The sequence below is a fragment of the Vulpes vulpes genome, chromosome 14 (assembly GCF_048418805.1).
Source record: "Vulpes vulpes isolate BD-2025 chromosome 14, VulVul3, whole genome shotgun sequence".
Taxonomy (NCBI): domain Eukaryota; kingdom Metazoa; phylum Chordata; class Mammalia; order Carnivora; family Canidae; genus Vulpes; species Vulpes vulpes.
The window spans coordinates 89,739,377-89,764,168 of NC_132793.1; the positions used below are offsets into that span (position 1 = coordinate 89,739,377).

General features: G+C 42.8%; 1 long non-coding RNA gene across 3 annotated transcripts; it reads left to right on the forward strand.

Annotated features, from left to right (window-relative positions):
• The first annotated feature begins 586 nt into the window (after positions 1 to 586).
• On the forward strand, positions 587 to 24,652 carry LOC112922173 (uncharacterized). 3 transcript variants are annotated; one of them, XR_011997077.1, is made up of 7 exons: positions 587 to 1,239; positions 1,596 to 1,708; positions 5,352 to 5,482; positions 6,072 to 12,880; positions 14,511 to 14,694; positions 15,200 to 15,265; positions 22,622 to 24,652. It is a non-coding gene; the product is annotated as an uncharacterized lncRNA (long non-coding RNA). The 3 variants fall into 3 exon arrangements; XR_011997076.1 differs by having other exon boundaries at positions 5,352 to 12,880; XR_011997078.1 differs by lacking the exon at positions 6,072 to 12,880 and having other exon boundaries at positions 589 to 1,239.
• The last annotated feature ends 140 nt before the right edge of the window (positions 24,653 to 24,792 follow it).

Sequence of the window (24,792 nt, forward strand, 5' to 3'; positions counted from 1 at the left end):
GCTGCGCCCCCCGCCCGGCTCGGGCCCCGCGGGGTGGGGGGACTGCAGGGCGCGCTGCCGGGGCTCCCCGGCCCTCCCCTTCCGGGGGCGGGCGGCGGGCCCCGCGGTGCTGCCCGGGGGGCGCGGGGCGGGGGGCGCACAGGGGGCGCACAGGGGGCGCACAGAGGCGCCCCGCCTGGGCCCGGGCCGTGCCCGCCCGAGCAGGGGGCGAGCGCCGCCCGCCACGGGAACAATGTGGTCGGTGGTTGCGCCGACCGTCCGCCGCGTCCCCGGACCGTCCTTTCCACGCCCCTGGGCCTGACCGCCGCAGGCCCGCCAGCCGGGGGAAGCGCCCCCTTATTTGGTCTTGGAAAGAAAGGGGAAAGGTTATCCTCGGATGCCTGCGGCGTTGGGTCATCGGCCCGCGGCGGCTGGCGGCCCCCGCTGCGGTGCCGTCTCCCGCCGGCAGGTGGCGGTGCCGGGCAGCGCCTCGCGGAGGCGCCCGAAGCGGTAAACAAGCCCGGGGTTCCGGTACCGCGGTCTCCGGGGCTTCTTTTGTGTGCGCGCCGGGGCGGGGGCGGGGGCGGCGGCGGGGGCGGCGGCGGGGGCGGGGGCGGGGGCAGAGCGCGAGAGGAGGAAAACAACGCCTTTTTTAATGCGACAGTCGAAGCCGCAACTCGGAAGACGGGCTCGGGTGGAGGGTGTGACTTTGCCGTGTCGGCTTCATGTGACCCGTTTGCTGCGGCAGCAGCGGGTGCGGGCGTCCCTTCCAGGGGCCGCCGGGATGCAAATTCCGTGAGGAAGGTCGGCGGGCTGCCCGAGGAGGCTGAGCAGCGCCGGGGGCTCCTTTCTCGGCGCCCCGCCCCCCCGCCCGCCCGCTCGGCGGCGTCCCAGGTGAGCGGGCGGCGCGGCAGGGAGGCGGGGCTGGCCCGGCCGCGGCACGAGCGGGCTGGCCCCGGCGCGCCCCGCTGTGCGGATCGTCACAGCGCGTAGCCGGGCAGCGGTGACCCTCGGCGGGCTCCGCCTCGCTCCCAGGGGCTCAGGTCGCACCGACAAAGCTGGGATTTGAACCGTGGCCCTTCACACTTCAAAGCCAGGGCCTGGCCCACCATTAGGAGCCCAGTTACCTCGCCAGTGAGTCCTCCGAATAAAAGCTCCAGTAAAGATGTATCATTCTCCGAAGATCTTTTAAAAAGAACCCAAACAGGAGCGTGATTTGCATTTCCCCAGCAAGACAGGCGAAAGCTACCACCTGTGGAGGTGAGGCTGGTGGCTGCAGGTGCTCCCCAGGGGCGGGACCGAGCCCCGAGATAGGCAGGGGAGGCAGGGGAGGCAGGGGAGGCAGGGGAGGCAGGGGAGGCAGGGGAGGCAGGGGAGGCAGGGGGCGTTAGCTTCTGCTGGAACGGCCTCGCGGCGGGGCGGGGCGCGGCGGGGCGGGGCGGGGGCAGCCTGCTGCTGGTACTTGATGCTGCACGGAGGGCCCCGGAGAGGGGCCTGCAGGGTGAGGGCGGGGAAAAGCTGTTGCTAACTTCAACTTTCTATTTGGGGCGATTGGCAGGTAGGGGCCCTTTTGTTTGACTGGGCGTCCCACCTGAAACAGCTCTGCCCCTTCCCAGGGTTCATTCCATCTGCTTCCTGGGGAGAAGGGGGCAATAATTTCCACCCAGAAGACCAGTTTTGGGTTTCCTCATCTGGAGATAAACTAATTTTCCAGGCCACACAATTACAGGTAACTTTTTAAAGAGTCAATGGAGTGACAGTTTCATGCTTAGATGAACTGGTGCCAGGTTTTCTTCCTTTTCTTTTTCCTTTTTTTTTTTTTTAAAGAAAGTTTGTGTGAATAAAGTTATATCCAAGAAATGTGTTTTTTTCCTCTATCTCCCTCTTCATGAAATCGTAAAAGAGAGAAAAGAGAGAAAAGCTGCTTCTTCCAATTTTGGGGGGTTTCCAGGTTTCCAAGAAGCTTTGCTACATAGTATATTTCTGTGGGAAAATTAGAGCAAGAAAATCTTGTAGACCATTTCTTTTCCAGTCAGTGTTTTATTGGTCCCCAGCTTCAATGAGAACAAGCGCTGTCTGGGTTTGCCCTGATATCCAGAGCTCAAGTCTTCATTACAGGAGCCAGAGAGGGTCCTTGACAGGATCAGGAATGTGGCAGCCATGACTACTGTCTTGTCCCTTGCCAGATCGGCTAGCACCCCATCCAGCCGTGTCCTGTAAGTCCCCACTCTGCACTCCTCCTGCAGTGCTTCCCACCATTAAACTCCCAAGTCTCCATTTGGTTCCATTCAGTTGCTTGGATTCTGCTCTCTATGTTTTGAGGCAGGTGGAGTCCAAGGGACACTTTACCGCACTTGGGAGGGGAAGTTATAACTGAATCCTTGATGTCTCATCATCTCAGGGACTGCTCTGTTTAGAGGGGCAGTGGCACCCTGCTACCCAGCAAGGCCCGAGGAAGAGTAATCCAGCCTTGGCCATGCCCCTTAATCTCCTTGCTCCAGCTATTGGGAGGATTGGATGATTTTCTCATATGCAAAGAGCTGAAGACAGTGGCCCATGGGGAGCACGCTAGGGCATACCTCTCAGGGTGGTTGCCGTGGGGGAGGGGCATTAAGTGAAATAATGCTTGTAAAACCTTTATCCCAGAGCCTGGCATCCAAAAGGGGATCAATAAATGTCTAGGGAATAGTATAATCAGCTACCTCTGTTTGAGTGCCAGCTGGAGGCGACAGATTACTCAAGGCTTTTTACGTACATGCCTGAATCCTTACAGAAAACCTAGGATGTAGATAGTTGTTGCATGTAGAGGGAATTCAGAATCAGAGAGGTTAAGCAAATTACTCAAAGTTACACAGCCAGTATGTGGCAGGACCAGACTCTGATTCCTGTGTCCTTTTGATTATGGGCAGCCTGGAGGAAAAGAAGAGATCATAAATAGTCCTATGTGCTGAGCTGAAGTGTTGTTATAGGAGTGGAGGTTTTAACTGCCTCCATAATATGAATGATTGCTATTATTCATATGTCTTTGGGGTGACTGTGGAACACAATCAGGTAGGGCTGATTATACCTTTAAATACAAGAACCAGTCACCTGCAGATCTCCTGATGGTCATCTGCCTAAATTCCCAAAGCCCCATGGTACCCTTCTAAAGGTAGGGCAGATATGGCTCTTTGTACTGGTCATGACTCTGTTTTTGCAAAAGACAGAAACCCAACTCAAACTGGGTTAAGCAAGAAGAGATATAATTGGCTCATGAAAAGGGCACCTGGGTGGCTCAGTTAAGCATCTGTCTTCAGCTCAGGTCATGATCCCAGAGTCCCATGATCGAGCACCTGAGTCGGGCTCCCTGTTCAGTGGGGAGTCTGCTTCTCCCTCTCCCCCTGCTCCTCCCCCTGCTCATGAGAGCACACGCGCTCTCTCTCTCTCTCTCCCAAATAAAAAAATTTTAAAAAATTTTTAATTGGCTCATGAAACTGATAATAGAAAGAGGAAGGCTTCAGACCTGGCTTGATCCGAGGTTCCACAATATTATCTGGACTGGGCTTATTTATATCTCAGCTCAAATTTTCTCCACGATGACTTTATTCTCGGATTGGCTCTCTCACTGACCCTTTTCAGTCCTCATTGATCAGGTCTAGGAAAACTTGGGTCCCTGAAAGAAGAATCAGAGTTTCTTTTATTAAAAGAGGCTAGGGATGCCAGGTAGGCAAGAATAACAGATGTTCACTCTTCCTTGACTATGTAGCACCATCAATCAGAAAGATGTTAGAGAGAAAACCTTAATGGCGAACGTTTTTGCAGCAAAGAATCTTTACTAGTCAGACAGGGGAGAAGCATCTAGAACTATTTCCAGTTATATACGGGACCTAGGATTCTCCTCTTTCAAGTCAGCTAGCTGACTGTAAATGATAGAGTAAAACCTTGATGTCAAGGATTGTGTCTGAAGATCTTTAGAAATCTTCAAGGTCCTGCGATACCAAAATGCTTTAATGATATAATGTATAATAAGATAAACATAATTAATACATAACAAAATGCCATGACAATACAAATACATACAGATATGTGTAATAGCGAGGGCACCTGGGTGGCTCAGTTGGTTAAGCATCTTCCTTTGGCTCAGGTCATGATCCCAGGGTCCTGGGATGGAGCACTGCATGGGGTTGCCTGCTCGGTGGGGGAGTCTGCTGCTCTCCCTCTCCCTCTCCCTCTCCCTCTCCCTCTCCCTCTCCCTCTCCCTGTCTCCCTCTGTGTGCTCTCTCTCTCTCTCTCTCTCTCTCAAATAAAAAAATAATAATCTTTAAAAAATATATGTAATAGTGGATATCTGTACTGTTATATTGATATATAAGTTAATGTACCAATAAAATAAAGTCCTACTGAACTAAAGATCTCTACAAACGCCTAATGAGAATTATCTCACACAAAACACTAAAAAAGTTACAAACTCATAATGGCAGTGGATGCCAGGCTATTGACTAGGTTTGGTCCCAAACTGCATGAATATTTGTTCCTCTCACCAATCTGATGCAATTCAAATCAAATTGGCAAATTATTAGATGTCATGGACCTTTGGTCACTTCTCAAACAGCCAAGTTTGAGGACATTCACTGGATAAATTCCAAAGTGTTGCTTTCCTGCCCTTAAATCTGCAGTTGAGGCATGTCCTATATTCAGGACAGGAGGTGCTGCTGGGCACCCAAGAGTAGGGCTGGGAAGTGGGTAAGCTGCCCACCTTCTGCCTGGGGTGTGGCTCCAGGGTGCACATGCCCCATCCTGCATTGTCCCCATCACTAGGGTAGAAACTTTGGATCCCATTTAGAGGCAGGCACTTGAAGTGAAATTGTCCTTTGAGGTCAATCAATGGTGTCCATTTGCTGAAAAACCACTCTAACCTCATGCCCCACCACATGAGCAGGGAGCAGGTAAAACCAGGTAAAAACCAACCTGAACAGGTGTTTGTATATCCAGAATGTGTCCTCCCTTCTAGCTGTCTCCCTCCACTGATTCTTTGGCCCTGAGCACTGTCATTTGCTTGTCAGGTGCTTCTCCTCTGCAAGTCTGTTGTAGACCTCAGATGGTAATACTGGTTGCCAGTTACTGAGCATTTGCTATATCCTATGTTCGTTCTTTCTTTTCTTTTTCTTTATTTTTTAATTTTTAAAAAAGATTTTATTTACTTATTCATGAGAGACACAGAGAGGCAGAGACTTAGGCAGAGGGAAAAGCAGGCTCCTTGTGGAGAGCCCAATGCGGGACTCGATCCTGGGACTCCAGGATCACGACATGAGCCAAAGGCAGATGCTCAACCAGTGGGCCACCCAGGGGTCCCTCCTACGTTCTTTCACACAGGATTTTGTTTTATCCTCTAGCAGCCTAAGTGGCCACCATCATAGCTTAATCTTCTGCAGAGGGAACTGGAGCCGACAGAGATCCTGTTGTCACTTGCCCCGAGTCACACAGAGAGGAAGTGGGTAAGACCAGATTTCCATCCCATGCCCAGGTAATTTGTGTTTTCGGTTATCAAGTAGTTACTGAGTATTTGCCAGGTGCCAGGCAGAGTGCTGGGGCCTGTGACTTCTGTAAGGAGCAAGACAGACTGGATTTGCCAGTCTTTCCAAAGCTTGGTCCTTTGGAAAGACAGACATTTAACAGAGCAAGCATAAAGCATATTAGTTCAAATTACACATGGTAGGGGCACTGCCTATGTTTCTGCCTCTCTGTGTCTCTCCTGAATAAATAAAATCTTTTTTAAAAAATTACACACGATGCTGTTAAGGAGAAGTACCTGGTGCTGTAAAGCATATAATGGGGGGATCTGTCTTTGCCTGGGTTCCCCTACCACCAAGCAGCCCCTGGGACTGGGTTTGGATCTGAGCAGTTCCTCTGAAGAGTGAATACAGAAAGGGAGTGACCCAAGGGAAGAAAGACAACAAAGGACATATCATGGGACTCTGATCACCACGGACAACTGGAGCTCAGTGTTGCTGAGGATACTCTTGGAGACCATGTAGACCACAAGTGTCCTGCCACTGAGTGGTGGTGGCAAGCTGGGTGTTTCTCACCAACTTCTGTCCCTCTTTGGTTGAAAGGTGAGCGTCCCTTCCCAATCCAGCACTTCCAACCTGAAGCCGGAGACCTGACTGAATGCTTGGCTGCAGCCAGAGGACCCGCAGAGAGAAGCTGGTGCTTGAGGGAGGGACCCCTGCACCAAAGCCCCAGGATTCAGTGGGCGCTGATAGCATCTGCTCTGTGAACCCCATATCTGAGTTGAGAAAGAAGGTGGGCCAGAGGGAACAAGATGTGCAAAGGGGCAGAGGCTGGAGAGAGCACAGGAATCTGAGAATTAGGAGGAGGTCAGAGTAGCTGACCTGCATGTGTGCGCTGTGGGATGGGGCTGAAAGCCACTGGGCCAGACAGAACTTTGTGCAGAGAGCTCTGTGAAGCCCAGGAAGCCCTTGAGTGGTGGGTGGCATGTTGGGTTCACGTTTTAAGAAGGTCCCTGGCTGCGGTATGGAGCATGACTCAGAGCGGGCCAGAGTTACAAGAAGAGTTTGGGGAGGAAGTTCTTGTGGGGGTTCAGGGGGAGAGGTGATGCTAGCTGGGCCTAGGAAGGTAGTGGCTGTGTTGGAGGGGACAGGAATTAAAATCAGTGGGACTCCCACTCTCTGCCTCCCCCACCGTAGATCTTCCCACACCTCTGCCAAGGGCATGGCGGACCCTCATGGCCCTATTCCTGTTGACCTTCCATCTCAAGGGTAGGATGAGACACTATGAAGAGTATCTGAAAGAAATGAGGGTATTTTCTTTTCTTTTTAAGATTTTATTTATTTATTCATGAGAGACACTACAGAGAGAGGCAGAGACATAGACAGAGGGAAAAGCAGGCTCCCTGTGAGGAGCCTGATATGAGACTCAATGCCAGGACTCCAGGATCACGACCTGAGCCAAAGGCAGATGCTCAACCACTGAGCCACCCAGGTGCCGGAGGGTATTTGCTTTTAAAAGGTATATGAATTAGGGCTCATGGGAGTGAGTGAGAAGGGAACTCTAGCAAGCTCAAACATGAAGGACATTTACTGGGAGGTTCTCTGAGCTCAGAAGCCCATCATAGGCTGAAAGCCCAGGCTTGGGAATTAGGAACCAAAATGGCTCCACACAGTCAGACAGCAGGAATCATCCATTCTTTCATTCCCCAAACACTTACTGAGTACCTATTATGTGCTGAGCATCATTCCAGTGCTTTGGATGGTGTGCTCCTTTCATGGACCTGGCATTCCTTGCAGGAATAAGCAATAACCAGAATGAAAAGTGGTGGGAGAGTTCATGAAAAAGACACTAGGGAAGCCTAGGGTATGGAGAGCACAAGGATTCTATTTTAGTTGGGGAGATGGGCATGTTCTTCCAACAAAGCCATCAGAGAAGAACTCTGAATGAAGAGAGTGGGGAGCCATGCAAATATGGGGGAAGAGCACTCCCAGCAATGGAGTGGAGGCTGGTGTGGTTACTGCTGGTGGAACAGGCATGGGTAGGACTGGGGCTGTTGAGTGAAATGGTGAGCTCCTGGAGGGATTTGAACATGGGGTTGATGCAATCTGCTTTACATGGTGAAGGAATTACTCTCACTTCTGGATAGAGGATGGATTGTAGAGACCTAAGGAGGAAGCCCAGGTATGAGGCTACTGGAGGGGTTTCAGCAATGATGTGTGTGAGGGAGCTGTTACAGTAGGAAGGAAGAGGTGGCCAGACCCAAGGCATTCTTTGGAGGTGGAGCTGACAGTATGGATGGATTAGATGAGTGTAAAGAGAAAAACTCAAGAATAACTACTAGATTTCAGCCACATGTGATGTTGTTTATTGAGAAAGGAACAGGAAGTCTAGAGATATGTCTGTATTTGTTGATATCATGCTAAGGCACATAAGACCTTTAGAAGGGTCTCTGGGGGGTAGGGATCTGGATGGCTCAGTGGTTGAGCATCTGCCTTGAGCCCAGGTCATGATCCCGGGATGCTGGGATGGAGTCCAACATCAGGCTCCCAGTGGGGAGCCTGCTTCTCCCTTTGTGTATGTCTCTGCCTCTTTCTGTGTGTCTCTCATGAATAAATAAATAAAATCTTAAAAAAAAAGAAGGATCCCTGGGGAAAGATATGAGCTCCAACTGTCCCATCTTTGTGTCCCTTACTCAAGATGCAAAGTGCTGGAACTTCACACGCATGCTCCCTAGTTGCTCTGAGGCTGGACAGAGAGGCCCAGCCTGGGGGTGGTAGTCATCTCCTCCTAAAAAGAGGCTGCTCAGGTAATACCCTGGAAGAGACTCAGTGCTGCTAGGAACGAGGTGAGATGTTGGACAACCAAAAATGAGTGAGAATCTACTCTAAAAACACCAGTCTGAGGGTAGGGTCATGGTCTACAAGCCTGTTGAAGGGCACTCCAGCTAAGCAAGAGCCAACATGTGCTGTAGACTCTAAGATCAGGGATGAGAATCAATTAGCAGAAGCTCCAGGAGGCAGGTTTTGGTTTGATATAAGAGAGAAACTTCCAGGCCTTCCTAAGATACCCTGGGCCACTGGGATACAGCCATTCCTTGGCCTTTGACTCACTTAAAGCATCACCTGGCCAAGCGCCTGGAGGGATGTGGAGGAGGAAAACTAAGGAGGAGGTTAGTGACAGACCAAGTGAGGGGCTCAGAGTGTTTTAACTGAGCACCCTCATCAGGAAAATATTGGGAGCATGCAGCCTCTCTCTATATATATACAAGTGTGACTGTTTATTCAAATGTGCATCATGTTCTACTGTAATAATAATAATAGCTGTGCCTACCATAAGCCATCACAAAATAGACTTTTAAAAGGATGAATAATAGCTAAATGTGGCTTAAGTTAATTTTTTATTTTACTAACAATACTAAAAATCTCTTATCACTAAAATATTGCACATAAATTACCATTGTTAGAGAGTGATATGAATTAAAAATATTTTGCTATGTGCCGCATTGGTTTACCATTCTGTAATATTGTAATGTCAAAGCCTGGTTCTAAATTTAGTTTACTTGAGGACTTGGTTTTAATAACTGTTGAGCTGTGTCAGATAATTCTAAAAGATGCCTGGTTCCAAACAGCAGACAGGCATCATTGGTCATAGTGAATCATGACTCTCGTTTTCCAATCCCACTTATCAACTGATCAAAAAATTTTTATGAAATGTGGTTAGTATTTCTCTATCTCCTTTGATGTTAATCAGTTATTCTTGAAACTGAATTGGAAAGTGTCCCAGTTTTATAGTTTGAATTGTGATAAACTACACATAACATAAAATTCACCATCTTAGCCATTTTTATGCATACAATTCAGTAATTTTAAGTACATTTACCTGTTTTTGCAACCAACCTCCAGAACCTTGCTCATCTTGCAAAACTGAAACTCTACACCCATTAAACAATGCAGTTTTATATTTTTAATAATTGGGTACAAAACCCAACTAAATATTTCATCTGGAAAATAAATCCTTTGTTTCTAAATCTTAAAATATGTACCTAGTGGAGTTTAGCCTGACAGCAACCAGCTACGTATCTGTTTTTGTAACAAAATTAAAACTGGAAAAAAAATAAAATTGGATCATGTTGGAAACATTTAAAAACATCAGTTTCAAAATGATCTCTAAGTAGCATGTTTCTTTCAAATTATATTGTAATTCATTGTTCCAAGGAGCATCTTTACCCCAATCTGATCTGTTTCTTTCTTCAATTTTACCTCCTATATAGCCTATATTATAGAAAGCCACTTGTCATCCCAGAAAAGGTCAGAAAATTTGGAGAATTTTTCTTTTTGTCAAAAAAGACATCTGTTTCTTAAGGTTACCACCTGGCACTGTAATGGTGTATAAATTTGACTATACTTTAAACTTCTTGTTTTCGTAAAATTAACTGTACTGATGACACCTTGTATCATTTTTGTGTACTTTTGCCTTTCAATTCTTTCATGCAGTGCTTTGCCTGTGAGTGAATGGTCTTCATTTATAGCGCTGGCTCTGAAACCCAACCCTGGAACTTGTATTAAAAATTGCAATCAATGCAGCCATCCATCCCTGCTGTGGTTACATCTACCGTTTTTCCACAAAACACCATTTTTAATAAATTCATGTGCTATTGAGAATATGTCTGCTATCTTTCCTTTAACAGCTTTTAAACAACAAAATTCCTCATGTTTTCATCATTGAAACAAAATTTAGCAAATATCATAAACTGATATGTGTAAAATAACACCGTACTCTCATCTAACTATATAGCAATGATCCATATTGCATATTTTTCAAATACTTGTAGTCCCAAATCTTCAGCAATATGTTCTATATCTTTCAGCAGTATTTGCTGACAAATGAATGCATTTTAGTTTGTCTTTACTTTTTCTATGTATTTCTGCTATTTTTATATGACAAGAAGAAAAATTCACATATGATATATGAGTTTGGGGCTTTTGCACCAAAAACCTTAGAAGAGGTGTCTAAACTTTATCATTACAACTAATGAAATATTTTAAAGTTTAGACTGTCTCATTAAAGATTGCTAAGAAAATTGTAGAAGCTTATCTTCATGTTCTAGATGTTTGTTGATTTACATCCACTAAAACACACGAGTCTTATGTGTACAGCACAATGAATTTTTATTTATGTATCCCCTCGTATAACTCTGACCCAGATCCAGATATAACACATATCTTGAGCCTCAGAAAGTTCCATTGTGTTCCCCTTTCCAGGGGAAACTGGAACTTGCAGAAAGTAGGAACCCCTATTCGGACCTTTACCACCATGGATTAGTTTAACCTGTCCTGAACCTTATATAAATTGAATCATACATCTTCTGTGTCTACCTTCTTTTGCTCAATGTTTTTTAGATAAATCTAAGTTGTTGCAGATATCCATACTTCATTCTTTGTCATTGCTGTGGAGTATTATTCCAATGTGCAAATATATGAATCAACCACCATTTATTAATCTATTCTCCTACTGGCACACATTTGGACTGTTTCCAGTTTGGAGAAATTATAAATAAAGTTGCTGTAAACGTTCTTGTGCAAGCTTCATAGAGTAGCTGTATATTTATTTTTTTAGAAATCACCAAACAGCTTTTCTGTTTATACTCCCACCAAAAATAGATGAGAGTTCAGTTGTTTTAATCCCTGCTAACACTTGACCTTGGTCTTTTAAATTTTAACCACTCTTACTGCTGTCTATTGATATCACATTGTGGTTTTAACTTGCATTTCCTTGATGAGTAGAAATGGCATGCATATTTATTGGTCCTTTAGATATCTTCTTTTGCAAAGTGCTTATTCACTTATTGCATCCATTTCTTAAAACTTGGTTGTCTTTTTCTTATTGACTTGTAGGAGTACTTTATATACTATGGATCCGATTTCTTTTTAGAACGTGGTACAAATATTTCCTCCCACTCTGTGCTTTGCCTCTTCTCTTTCTTAATGGTGTCTTTTGATGGAAAATCTTAAATTTTGATGAAATCCAATTTATCAATTAATTATTTATTGGATAGCCTAGTGTGTCTAGAAATCTGTCCATTTCTAGGTCAGAATGATATTTTCTTATGTTTTTATAGTTTTACACTTCTAGGTTTAGCATTTACATTTAGGTCTAGGATCCCTCTGGCCTTAAATTTTTGAGGTAGGGCACAGAGTTTTTCCCTTCCCCTAATGTGAATACCCGGTTGTTCCAACACCATTTCCTGAAAGAGTGGATGTAAGTTTCAAGTGTCAAACAAATCATAATGACTTCATATTACCATTAGCAAGTGTCACGGGGAGCAATGCACACTTAGGATGATGTTCATCATTAGGGACAGTAAATATAAACCCTTATTTAAAAGACTATTCTTGGAAACTATAACATGATGTCTTTTCTGATCTCATTATCTCACCACTGTGTTCATCTTGCAGTTTGGCTAAGAACTCATACTAAGGCTAGGAGAAAAAAAAATCAGTTCTACAAATGTCTTTAATTTACTTGTGCTTGCATTATTATAGTATAGACTATATCTAACCTTTTAATATATTCCAGAAGAGTTTTTTTAAGATTTTATTTACTTATCTGAGAGAGAGAGAGAGAGAGAGAGAGAGAGAGAGCACAGAGGAAGAGGGAGAAACAGACTCCCTGCAGAGCAGGGAGTAAAATGTGGGGCTTGATCACAGGACCCTGGGACCATGACACGAGCCAAAGGCAGACACCTAACTGACTAAGCCACCCAGGCACCCCTCTGGAAGTATTTTTAAGCCGCTTATCCCTCTTGCTAAAAGTTTCCCACAGTGATGGAAGCTTTGTCTCCTTCTCTGTAAAATGTGTCCAATTTTACTTTTATATCTTGAGGCTATAACACTAATTGGATATACCTTTAAAAATTGTATCTTTCTGGTGAATCCAATTTTTTTATCACTGTGAAGTGATCATCTTATCTCTGGGAAGACGATAGCCCTTAAATAGTATATTATCTGCCATTAATATAGCCACATCAGCTTCCTTTGGTTATTTCTCCAACCTTTTCATTTTAATTTTTGGTGGCCTTTTGTTTTAGAGGTTTTTTTTTGAAAACAGCATATAGTTGAAATGAAAAAAAAGTCTGACTATCTTTGTTGGTTCATGGAAGCTTTTACTCATTTATATTTTATGATGTATTTGTGTTAAGTTTGGCATCTTATTTTGTGCTTTCCAATGACTCTACCTTATATTGGTTTTCTAGGGCTACCAATATTAGTCTGGGTTGTATTTTATTTTTAAAAGAACCAAAAGGATATGTATATATTTATATTTACTATAAGGAACTGGCTCATGCAATTATGGAGACCGAGAAGGCCAAGATGTATAGTCAGCAGGCTGGAGACCCAGGAGAGTTGATGGTGTAAGTTCCAGTCTGATTCCAAGCATGAAGGCCATGGAAAATTGATGTGCCAGCTCAAAGGGAGGCAGAGAGAAACAATTCTTCCTTACCCAGAGTTTTCTTCCATCCACATCATTAATAGATTGGGTGATGCCCACCCACATTGGGAAGGACAATCTGCTCTACCCGTATACCAACTCACATGTTAATCTCACCCAGAAACACCCCATGCAAACATTCCAAGTAACTGACTGAATATCTGGGCACCCCCTGCCCCTGTCAAACTGATACATAAAAGTAACTATCATGGTGCTTATAACAAAGTACCACAAACTGGATGGCTTAAAACAACAGAAACCTATTTTCTCAAAGTCCTGGAGGCCAGAAGACAGCAGGACCACGTTCCCTCTGAGACTGCGTGGAACCTTCTTTGCCTCTTCCTAACTTCTGGTGGCAGCCGCTGATCCCTGGAATGCCCAGGGTCTTTTGGCTTGCAGCTGCATGGCTCCAATCTCCACCTTTGCCATCAAAATTAAAAACTGCCCAGATTTCATTTGACTTTTTCTATGTTACACTTGTAACTCCTTTCTTCTGCACCATGAATGCTGGTTCTCAAGAATACAAGGATCATGTAATCAGAACTGACCATAATTAGTAATTTGTCTTATCCCACATTACACACACAAAAGGCTTGGAATAAGAATACTGACATAACCCCAAAATTCTAATGTACCATCAATATGATTATTTAAAACATTAAAATAACTCTTTATGTGCATGCTCTCCTCATCTTCTCCCCGTTTTCTAGGGAAGAAGAAGCCCTGGAGGGCTGTTCCCTCCAGGTCTGGGTCTTTTCTCATTTAATAGGGACAGAGCCATATTGGTTTAGGTTCCATCCTACTTCAGCATGACACCATCTTAACCCAATGACATCTGCAAAGACCTTATTTCCAAATAAGGTCACATGCATGGGTACAGGGTTTAGAACTTCAACGTATCTTTTTGGGGGATACAGATCAACCCATGTCACACCTGTTCCATGCTGCTTCTTCTTCCCTTTACTGCCTCCTCTTGGGTTATTTTTATCATTCCAGTTTCTTATTCTACTGCATTGAGAGTTCTACATTCTATGTCTATTCTTTTCACCGTTATTCTAGAAACCACAACATGAGTATTAAAGTCTAAAGTTAATCAGCGTCTTTACCTTGTTCCCAGACAATATAAAGACCTTAAACTCCATATGCTCCCTCCCAACCTTATATAACATTGTTATAAGGTCTCAATCTGTTTTAAAACACTCTTTATTGCAAAATAAAACCCAGAACGCAGAAAGCCACAGGAAGCAAATGCATAGCTTAATGAAATATTAAAACACCATTCAGGTCAGAAATGAAATTTTGCTGGCCACCCCAGAAGCACCTTTATATCCCCCTTCCCAATTACAACCCCCCTCGTCACCCTTTAAGTAACCACTACTTTGGTTTCTACACTTATCATTTTCTTGAATTTCTTTGAAAACTAGTTTTATCAACCAAATGTGCAACCCTATACACTATACCATTGTATTGCCCATCAAAACTCTTTTATTTTATATTTCTTTTCAATCTTTTCATCTATAAGCTTTCTTTCCAGCCTTTTCTTTTCCTTACAGTTTATGCCTCAACGAACCTGGGCAGTATGATGAGTGGTTTCGTTTCCCACAGCCTGGACTTTAAAAATCATATCATCATGATAGCATGTGTGTCTCAGGACCTCTCAATTTCCAGAAAATTGGGCAGCTGGATCCAGAAGCTGGATCACATTTGGATTCAATCCCCTTGGCAAGACCATAGGAGGTACGTAATATCCAGTTGTCATGTTTTTTTATGTTAACAGTCATTGATCCTTAATGCCTAAATCTGTTAATTCATCAGGGGCTGCAAAGTGGTGATATTCTATCTCTGTTGTTGTTGTTATTCAATAGTTGTAATAAGAAGACACTTCTCCATCTACCATCTGGTCACCCAGCAGTACAGGTTATATAGAAAGACAGAATAAGTGCTAAAGTCTTCCTTTACTTGGTAGTTTTCAAGTTAAGTTCCCTATCATCCTCTGAGGGTGACCAATTTTTTCCAGTATTATTATAAACTCATGCATTTAAACATTATTTTTACTGCAACTCAAATTGTCCCAATGGGAGTCTGAGTTCAGGTTGGTTTCTGGATCCTTTTGCCACGACCTTGGAAGTCCTTAATAGCGTCCTTGCTATACGATATGACAAGATGTTTCCGCCTCACCTTCTGTATTTCCTGCCCCAAACCTGATTCAGCCAATCCTCTGAGAAGTCTTGGTTCCTTTTAGGAGAAATAAGTGCTTCAGGACCACCTGTCTCAACACTTGGAAGAATAATCATTGCTCCTGTGGCAGGTTAGTCATTGCTTTCTTTTTAGTAGAGTTGAATGCCATCCAGGCATACGTGCACACACATGCACACACACACACACACAATTGAATTTATGTAATTCTGATGTGTATCATTCATTTTACAATTTTCATCATTTTCCTATAACCCATTTAACAAATACATATTTAAAGATCAAACATCTCACGAGTCAATACTGGTTCTTCCAATCAAAATTAAAAACTACCCAGATTTCATTTGACTTTTTCTATGTTACACTTGTAACTCCTTTCTTCTGCACCATGAATGCTGGTTCTCAAGAATACAAGGATCATGTAATCAGAACTGACCATAATTAGTAATTTGTCTTATCCCACATTACACACACAAAAGGCTTGGAATAAGAATACTGACATAACCCCAAAATTCTAATGTACTATCAATATGATTATTTAAAACATTAAAATAACTCTTTATGTGCATGCTCTCCTCATCTTCTCCCCGTTTTCTAGTAAATGTACTATAAGTTGTCAGAGCATATGGCCATTACAGTCTATGCTCACCCACTTTAAGTCATCATTCAGTCTTAGTTGTACACGTTACTATAAACTTAATCCTCACCATCTGCCCTCACATGAAGGAGGGTCATTTGCTTGTCTGAAGCTTACTCTCTATCTAGTATGTTTCTTACAAGGGGCTCCTGGGAACAATATTCCCTAAGATCTAGAATATTAACAGTTTGTTTTAATACTTGAAGTTCAAATCCTGGGGCGTGATTTGTTAAACACATGACTAGATTTTTTTTTTTTTTTTCTGGCATAATTACTGCAGTCAAAAAGTCAGATCTAGGATTCTTTTCTCAGGAGTTCTATTCTTCTTCTTCTTCTTTTTTTTTTTTTTTTTTGGATGCTCAAATAATTTAAATATTTTTCTTTAAAGTCCAGTAATTATGGTAGAATATCTCTAAGTATTAGTAACTTTGGGGAGATATTCATAGGTACATGATGTCCTCTTTCGATGTGTAATTTCAAATCCTTTTCCCCCCTCTTATTTTAGGCAAGTTTTCTTGGATTATACTCATTAGTATTTGTTCTCTGCCTTGCTTGGCTTTTTTTTATTTTTTATTTTTTTATTTTCTTTCTTTCTTTTCTTTCTTTCTTTCTTTCTTTCTTTCTTTCTTTCTTTCTTTCGCTTGTCTTTCTTCTAAAGGTCTTGTATTAGCCATATAATTTTGTTGTCTTTGCTATCTTTAACTTTTGTTACTTTCTCCCAATACTTTTTATCCTTTTTCTTTCTCTTTTATTTGAAAACTTTTTCTTTTTTCAACTTCTATTATTTATTCTCTCTGGTTTACTCTTCACTTCTGAAATGACATTTTTCTTTTGCTTCGAATTATTTAATTATTTATATCACCTCATTCCTAAAGTTTTTCTAATTCTTGATGTATTTCCATATCTTTTATCATTTTCTTAAAAAGTGTAGCTTGTTTTGAAATAGGAGATTACACTTTTATCTTGTGGGCATACCTTTTTTGCATATTTTTAATATTTTGTTCCTTATTTTGTTGTAAATCCTAATTTTGTAAAGATTTGACTTTAATGGCTTTGCTACTGCTAAGTTTTAGGTGAAATTCATTTTTTATGACTTTAAAATGAAGCAGGGTGCTATAGATTGAATGTTTGTGTCCTCCCAAAATTTACGGGTTGAAACCCTAACCTCTAATGTGGTGAGGGCTTTGGTAGATTAGGTCATTAGGGTTCTGCCTCCACAGATGGGATTAGTGGTTTTATAAAAGACACCCCAGAGACCTCCCTCACCCCTTCTGCTGTATGAGGACATAGGAAGAAGTCAGCAGTCTGCTGGTATCCTGCTCTCTAGAACTGGGAGAAATAAATTTCTGTTGGGTTTAAGCCATCTAGTTTATGGAATTTTGTTATGGCAGCCCTAGCTGAGACATGGGGTTTGGGAAATACTGTTAACCTCATAAACTGCCCTCTTCTGTTGTTTTATGTGATGTCAAACATTAGATAGCTTATGTTCTGAGATTTCCTGTCTCAGGTCCTCTCTCTCATCTCCAGTCTAGACCTTCTCTTTTCTTCATCTATTGTGCCCTTATCTGGCTCAATTTAAATTCCTCTTTGAGCACTTTCCCCTGGTATGGGGGTCATGTCCTAGAAGAAAACCCTTAGAGGGCCAGTTTTAAGAATTCATCACTTTTGTACTCGCCCAGTAACGGCCCCTCCCACTTTCAACTGCTATCCTCAATTGACTTTCTGGGTGCCAGGTAAATTCCTTTTGGGGTTCTGTTATTCTCAGGCGTATGAAATGTCATTCTGTTATTTCTTTTTTTCTTCTTCCCAGACTCCAACATAAAGATCTTTAAAAAAAAAAAAAAACATTTTATTTATTTATTCATAGAGACACACACAGAGAGAGAGAGAGAGGCAAAGACACAGGCAGAGGGAGAGAAGCAGGCTCTAATGTAGGGAGCCTGATGTGGGACTCGATCCCGGGTCTCCGGGATCATGCCCCAGGCTGGAGGCGGCGCTAAACCCGCTGAGCCACCAGGGCTGCCCCAACATAAAGATCTTACAGTCATTGATATTTTGTCTATACTCACCTGTATTTTAGAGGTTTAGAGGGATATCTCGTCATTAGTTTGGTTATAAAGTTGTTGGTTATCATGTAGGGATTCAGAGTAAAAAAGCTGTTGCAACTACAGTTTTCTTCTAACCTCTTTCCTTTTTTGAACCTTACAAGACACTATTATTATTATTATTTTACATAGTCAATGTTTGTTTAGAACTAGCTACAAATTTCCTGCTTCCTTGGCTCTTTGTTCCTTCTTTGTCTTCTTTTTGGGTCAATTTCTTTCTGTCTTTGAAGGTTCTTTTTTTAAAGATTCATTTATTTTTAGAGAGAGAGAGCTCAAAGGAGGAGAGGGGGAGAGAGAATCTCAAGCAGACTCCCCACTGAGCACGGAGCCCAAATTGGGGCTGGATCTCAAGACCCTGAGACCATGACCTTAGCTAAATCCAAGAGCCAGATGCTTAACCAACTGCACCACCTAGGCACTCCTTTTTCTGTCTTTAAAATTTCTTTTAACAATAGCGATACCATCATTGATGGTAAAGTCAACAGCATTTGTTTGTGAAAGTATATTTATTTGGCCCTTGAAAGATATCATCTCTGAGTATAGAATCCTAGGTTGGCAGCCATTTTTGTTTCTCCAATTACGAGTGTCATTCAACTATCTCTTTTTTTAAAGAGAGTAGGGGAGGGGCAAAGGGAGAGGGACAGAATATCAAGAAGACTCCCTGCTGAGCATGGAGCCTGACTTGGGGCTCAATCTCATGACCCCAAGATCATGACCTGAGCTGAAACCAAGAGTTGGATGCTTAATGGACTAAGCCCAGGGGCCCTCGGTGTCATTCAACTGTCTTATGATGTCCACTGTCACAGTTGATAAGCCAGCTATGAGTCTGTGACTCATAGCATATCTTTTTACTCTAGTTACTTTTTATGACTTATTTATTTTTCCTGTGTTGCTGTCTAGTATGTATTTAGGCTTGTATTTCTTTTATTTATACTACTTGAAATTCATTGTTGAATTCATTATGGAATCTCAGCCATTCTGTGGTCAAATACTTTTGCATCCCCATCTCTATTCTCTCCCTTAGGGACTCTGCTTAATGAGATATTAGAGCTTTTCAGTTTACCTTCCATATCTTGTAGCCTCTATTCTGTATATCCCATCTTTTTGTGTCTTTGTGCTATATTTTGGAAAATGTTCCCAAACATCTCTTCCATTTAATTATTTCCTTGGCTATGTCTACTCTGTTTTTATATGTATCACTGAGTTCTTCATTTCAACTCTTGTACTTTTCATTTGTAAAAACTTTATTTGGTTCTTTTAAAAATTTTCTGTCACTTTTTATAGTTTCTTGTTCCATAAGTGTATGTATATATGTATATATATGAAATATTTGTCTTTAATCTTTAAATATAGTAAGGATACTTGCTTTATGATCTGTGTTTGACAATGCCAATACATGAAGACTTTGGATGTTTCTATTTTATGTTGCTTCTGATTGTTCTCATTTACAGTGCCTATTTTCCTACGTGCTTGATTATTTTTAGTTGGGTGCTGCTTTTTGACAGTCATTAAAAATTATCTGTAGGAAGAATTTGAAATCTAGATGAAAGGGGCTTTCCTTAGAAGCAGATTTGCATTTGTTTCTGCTGAGTACCTCAAAACATTATAGTGTGAGTTTCTTTCAAATGAAATTCACAGCTATCAGGATTTTAGACCTCCCCAGTGATGTTACCTTGGGCTGCAAATCCACACAAGAGTGATTCTCTCGGGATCACTCATAACTTGAGAGAGCAACCCTTTGGGGTCTCAGTTTACTTGGGGGAGGGGTCTGTAGTGCCTTGATTTCTGTTCCTCATGCCCCAAGAGACTAAAATCTAATGCATCTTATGTGCCTAGATCAGCAAACTCCCTAGGAACAAAGGGATTTTCAGGCTTCCCACTTTTCCATCAATTTTTAATTACCTTATAATTCCTAATTTTGCTGCCAAATCCTTGATATTTTAAGAAAATTTTTTAAAAACCTATTTTTATCTAGCATTTTTAGATGTGAAAATGACAGTAAGGAGCATTAGTCCAAATGGTTTATATTAGCACATCCAGAATACACAGTTGTCATTGTTGTCAGAGTTAATTTACTTACAACTAGGTGCTGTCATGTGTCATGCCACTTAATCTGGTTCTTGGAATATAGTCTGTTATGATAGGCTTCCCTCTCACCCCCCAGGTCTCCTGGTACCTTACACACTCAGAATGTTTGGCCAAGAGAGAGCAGTAGTGCTGTCCACATATTAGGTACTCATAAAAGTTAATTTATTCCTTATTTTGTTTTAGGGATTTATTTATTAATCAGTGGGGAGGGCAAAGGGAGGGAGAGAGAATCCCAAGCAGGCTCCACACTCAGTACAGAGCCCAACTAGGGGTTCGATCTCACCACTCCAATGACCCAAGGCAAAACCAAGAGTCAGATGCTAAACCAGTCAAACCACTGAGGCACCCCTATTTCTTATTTTTAGCATAAACATAACAAAAAGTCAAACATTTCTTTTTTTATATTCCAAAAGATCTGATGCATTCCTTTTTGAATTTGGTTTCTGACTACCCAGGGGTCCTAAGATCCTGTCAAAACCCACTCCTGTAGCCAGCATCCTCAGTCCTGCCAACTCCCATGCTTCCCTTTGCTACAGGTGATCTTGGCCAGTCAAGTAACCTTACTTTCCACCATGTTCGCAGTTCTGCAGTTGGACTTTATTGGGGACAAGCTATGTCACTTCTGTGTATGTAGAAAGCCCCTTTTTCATTGTAACATGAAGCACATGTCAGAGTAAAAACTTTACTCTGGATCTTCAGGCATCTGCAAACAGGCATGCTGGATTTGATTGTGTTCTTTGGAGGGTTGTGGCATGGAGATCACCCAGGATCCTTCCCATGACCCCATTGAACAGTTCTTTATGAGGCAGAGGGAAGCTAACCCCATATGCACCATTTCTATTCTGTTTCCTCTTCTCATGGTGTGAACATACTTTCCATCTTACACTTCCTAGAATGCCAATCTGTGGTCTCAGGTCCCACTGAGTGGGCTTTTCAGTGAACCTGTGGGTAGTTTTCTCCTTTTGTGTTACAGGGGATAAGCAGGCTGGCCCTGAGGTAGGAAATGTGGGTTCTCCCCATCAGTATGTCACCAGCCAGCTGCTAACCTTCAGTGAATTGTCTGACCTCTCTGGAGACAGTTTCCACTTCTATAAGGCGAAAGGACTGATTTGGCTTCATACTCTTTTAGATTCTCTCCCTAAAACAATGATAGGTTCCATATTCTAGGACTCTCCTCTATATTTGATTTCCTACAATTATTTATTTTTTTAAGATTTAATTATTCATGAGACACACAGAGAGAGAGGCAGAGACCTAGGCAGAGGGAGAAGAAGCAGGTTCCCTGCGGAACTTGATCCCAGGACCCTAGGATCACCACCTGAGCCAAAAGCAGATGCTCAACCAAGGCATCCATCCTATAATGATTCCTACAATGACTTAAATTTGTTGGAACTGAAAAATCAGAGCAATTCTGCTAGAGTGGTTTAAATACTACTAAGCGTTATGTGATCAGCCACGAAATTGCCACTGAGGCTGAACAATGAGTTTCTATCCAGACAAAGGTAATATAGATATTATATCTCGAGTTCAATAAAAGGGGAAAGAATGTGGTATACTGTCTTGGATTATATCCCACAGTCGTTGCCCCCATTTATCTAAAAAAATCTGAAACCATTTGGCAGAAAAGTGAGTATATACACCTCACCAAGGTATGACTTAGAGTTGCTATTATTCCTCTCAACTTCCACCCTCCCCCTGACCCCCATCCCCACTCCCACCCCTGTACCCCCCTGCCAAAAGACATTCTTTGCTTAGATTTATTTTTCTTATCCTATCAGGGAAACAGCAGAAAGAAACTTCCTTGCTAGCTCTTCAGTGTTAAAGTCCAGATATATGTTTGTAGTATGCCGTGGGAAAAGTGGGTGCGCCATATTGCATGGCTTTCTCTTTTCTTCTCTTCACATTTTCGATGGTCCTGTTTTCAGAAGCTAAGCTTCCACTTAGAACTTGGAAGATATTCTGTTAAGGCAAGCACACAAATTTGGAATAGTTCATTCTAACTCATCTTTAGAATCTTTGGAGGAAGGAGTATCCCCTACAAACAAGCTTGGTCAGAATGCTGTTTGACCTCAGCCCTGGCTGTGGTCATATGTCCCACCTTGGAGAGAGAGAACAGGTTCCCCTTCCACCCCCACCCCGACCTCAGCTCCTAAAATCCTGGCTTATGGCAGAGAATGTCCCTCCAACATGCCAGGCAGCATGGTCGTCTCTTAGACTCATCCACTCCAGTCATTTTTCTCTCTGCACATTTTTTGGGTCCCTTTTTCTCTTTTTCATACCTCAGTGGATAGACTGGTGGGTTTCCAGGATTCCTGAGAAAGGTGTCAGGCGCCATCTGTTCGACTGCTTTTCAACTCAGGAACATGAGAACTTAGCTTCTCATTGAGATTGAGGTGGGGCTCAGGCACCAACAGGGATGTTCACATCCTCTCTAGGAGCTGATTTCAACCGCACTGAAATACCACGGCAGGGCCTAATTGTTTTGTGCCGGGGCTCTTTTTGGGGAAATTGAAACTGCATAGAGATTCTGGAAAATAATGAAAACCAGAGCTTCATTTCTGCTGTGGTAGATTCTGAAAGCTCATCATTTGCTTCCAACCATTCCCATCGCTTTTTCTCTTCTCCCATGACCCCTCAGCCCAGAAAAATGAAATGAGGTGGTGTGCTCCTCTCTCTGTTCCTGTGGATTTCCTGCCTCAGCACCAATGGTCAGCCACCTCAATGAGCAGAGACAGAGCTACAAGAGCTGGGTGCTATGGGCCTGATATACAAAAAGACCAGATGTGGTCTGCAGTCCACGGCCTGCCCTGGTCACTTGGACCATGTGTCCTCAACAGAAGCAGTATCTCCCCCAGCTGTGAATCATGTGGTATGGGGGTGCATGGGGAGCATGATGGTTAATGTTAAGGTTCAATCTGATTGGGCCTTGGAGCACCCAGACATTGGGCAAAGCATTATTCTGGGTCCTCAAAGGTGTTTCTGGGTAAGATGAACATTTGAATTGGTAAGATAGTAAAGCAGATTGTCATCCCTAAAGTGGGGAATCAGTTAAAGACTCCAATAGAACAAAAAGGCTTACCCTCCAGGAGCAAGAGGGAATTCCTCCTGGCTGACTATCCAGAGCTGGGAATGTGGTTCTTTCCTTGCTTCAGACTCAAACTGAAACATCAGTTCTTACTGGGTCTTGAGCCTGCTGGCCTTTGGACTAGAACTTACACCACTGGCTCTCCTGGGTCTCCAGTTTACCAACTGCAGGTCCTGAGACTTGTCAGTCTCCATAATCACATGAGCCTCTTATTTTATATATGTTTAAAAAATACGAATATACTGAAATATATTCATAAACATACATATGAGTATAGATAAATATGTGTAAGAATCAAGTCATGCATACACATACATCCTATAAGTTCTGGAGAACTCTAATAAGGAGGCAAAAATTCTTACACATTTTATAATGGTTTAATGGTAACCCCTCGCCTACAGGGCCATAGTACATAAACATATTTGCAATACATCTGTGGTATTAAAATTTCATGGAGGTGGGGGCAATTAGGAAATTTTTTTTTACAATTTATTTTTTCATGAGAGACACACAGAGAGAGAGACAAGCAGACATAGGCAGATGGAGAAGCAGGCTCCCTGTGAAGACCCTGATGTGGGACTTAATCCCAGGACCCCGTGATCACAACCTGAGCCAAAGGCAGATGCTCAACCACTGAGCCACCCACGTGTCCCAGGGAAAATGGCTTTAAAATTCTCCTTAAGGGTAGCAATGTGTTTTGTGACTTTTTTTTTTAAGATTGAGAAACATGGCTTTGTATCCTAATTTTTCATGTGCCCCAGATGGGAACCACCAAGACTGTATGCTTCTTGCCTCAAAGGCTTTTCCCCCTCTTGCCAGCGTTTACCAACCACTGACTGACTGAAGTTGGTGTGTCAGTACCCCTACTCCCTCACTCCTGGGGCTCATGTGTTTCTCAGTTTGCCCACAGGGAATGAGCTTCAGTTGTCCTTTGTGGCTACTGCTTAAGGACATACTCCTTTGAACCCTCTTGCACTGTTGGTGGGAATGTAAACTGGTGCGGCCACTCTGGAAAACAGTGTGGAGGTGTCTCAAAAAGTTAAAAATAGAACTATCATCCAGCAATCATGTTACTGGGTATTTACTCAAAGAATATAAAAACAAGTGAAAGGGATACATGCACCCCAATGTTTATAGCAGCATTATCTACAATAGCCAAATTATGGAAGCAGCCCAAGTGTCCATTGATGAATGGATAAAGATGTGAGATAGATATATATCGAACTTGCAACAAGATGGATGGAGCTGGAGAGTATTATGCTAGGTGAAATAAGTCAGTCAGAGGAAGAAAAATACCATATGATTTCACTCATATGTGGAATTTAAGAAACAAAACAAATGAGCAAGTGGGGGGAAAAGGAAAAAGAGAGAGAGAGGGGCAAACCAAGAACAGGCTCAACTATAGAGAACAAATGGATGGTCAGGGGAGGGGGTGCTAAGTGAAATAGGTGGTGGGGATTCAGGAGGGCACTTGTGATGAGCACCAGGTGTTGTATGTTAGTGTCGAATCATTATATTGTACACCTGAAACCAATGTTATATTGTATGCTAATAAAAAGTTAAATAAAAACTAAAAAAAAAAAAGAGAGAATGTGCTTTTCTTTTTCCTAACTTTTCCCACCTCTTGCTGATTTCCCTGTACCTTCCAAACAAACCACCCACACTCAAATCCCAGTCTCAGGGGCTGTTTCTGGGGGAGCCCAAACTAAGACACTACATAGATG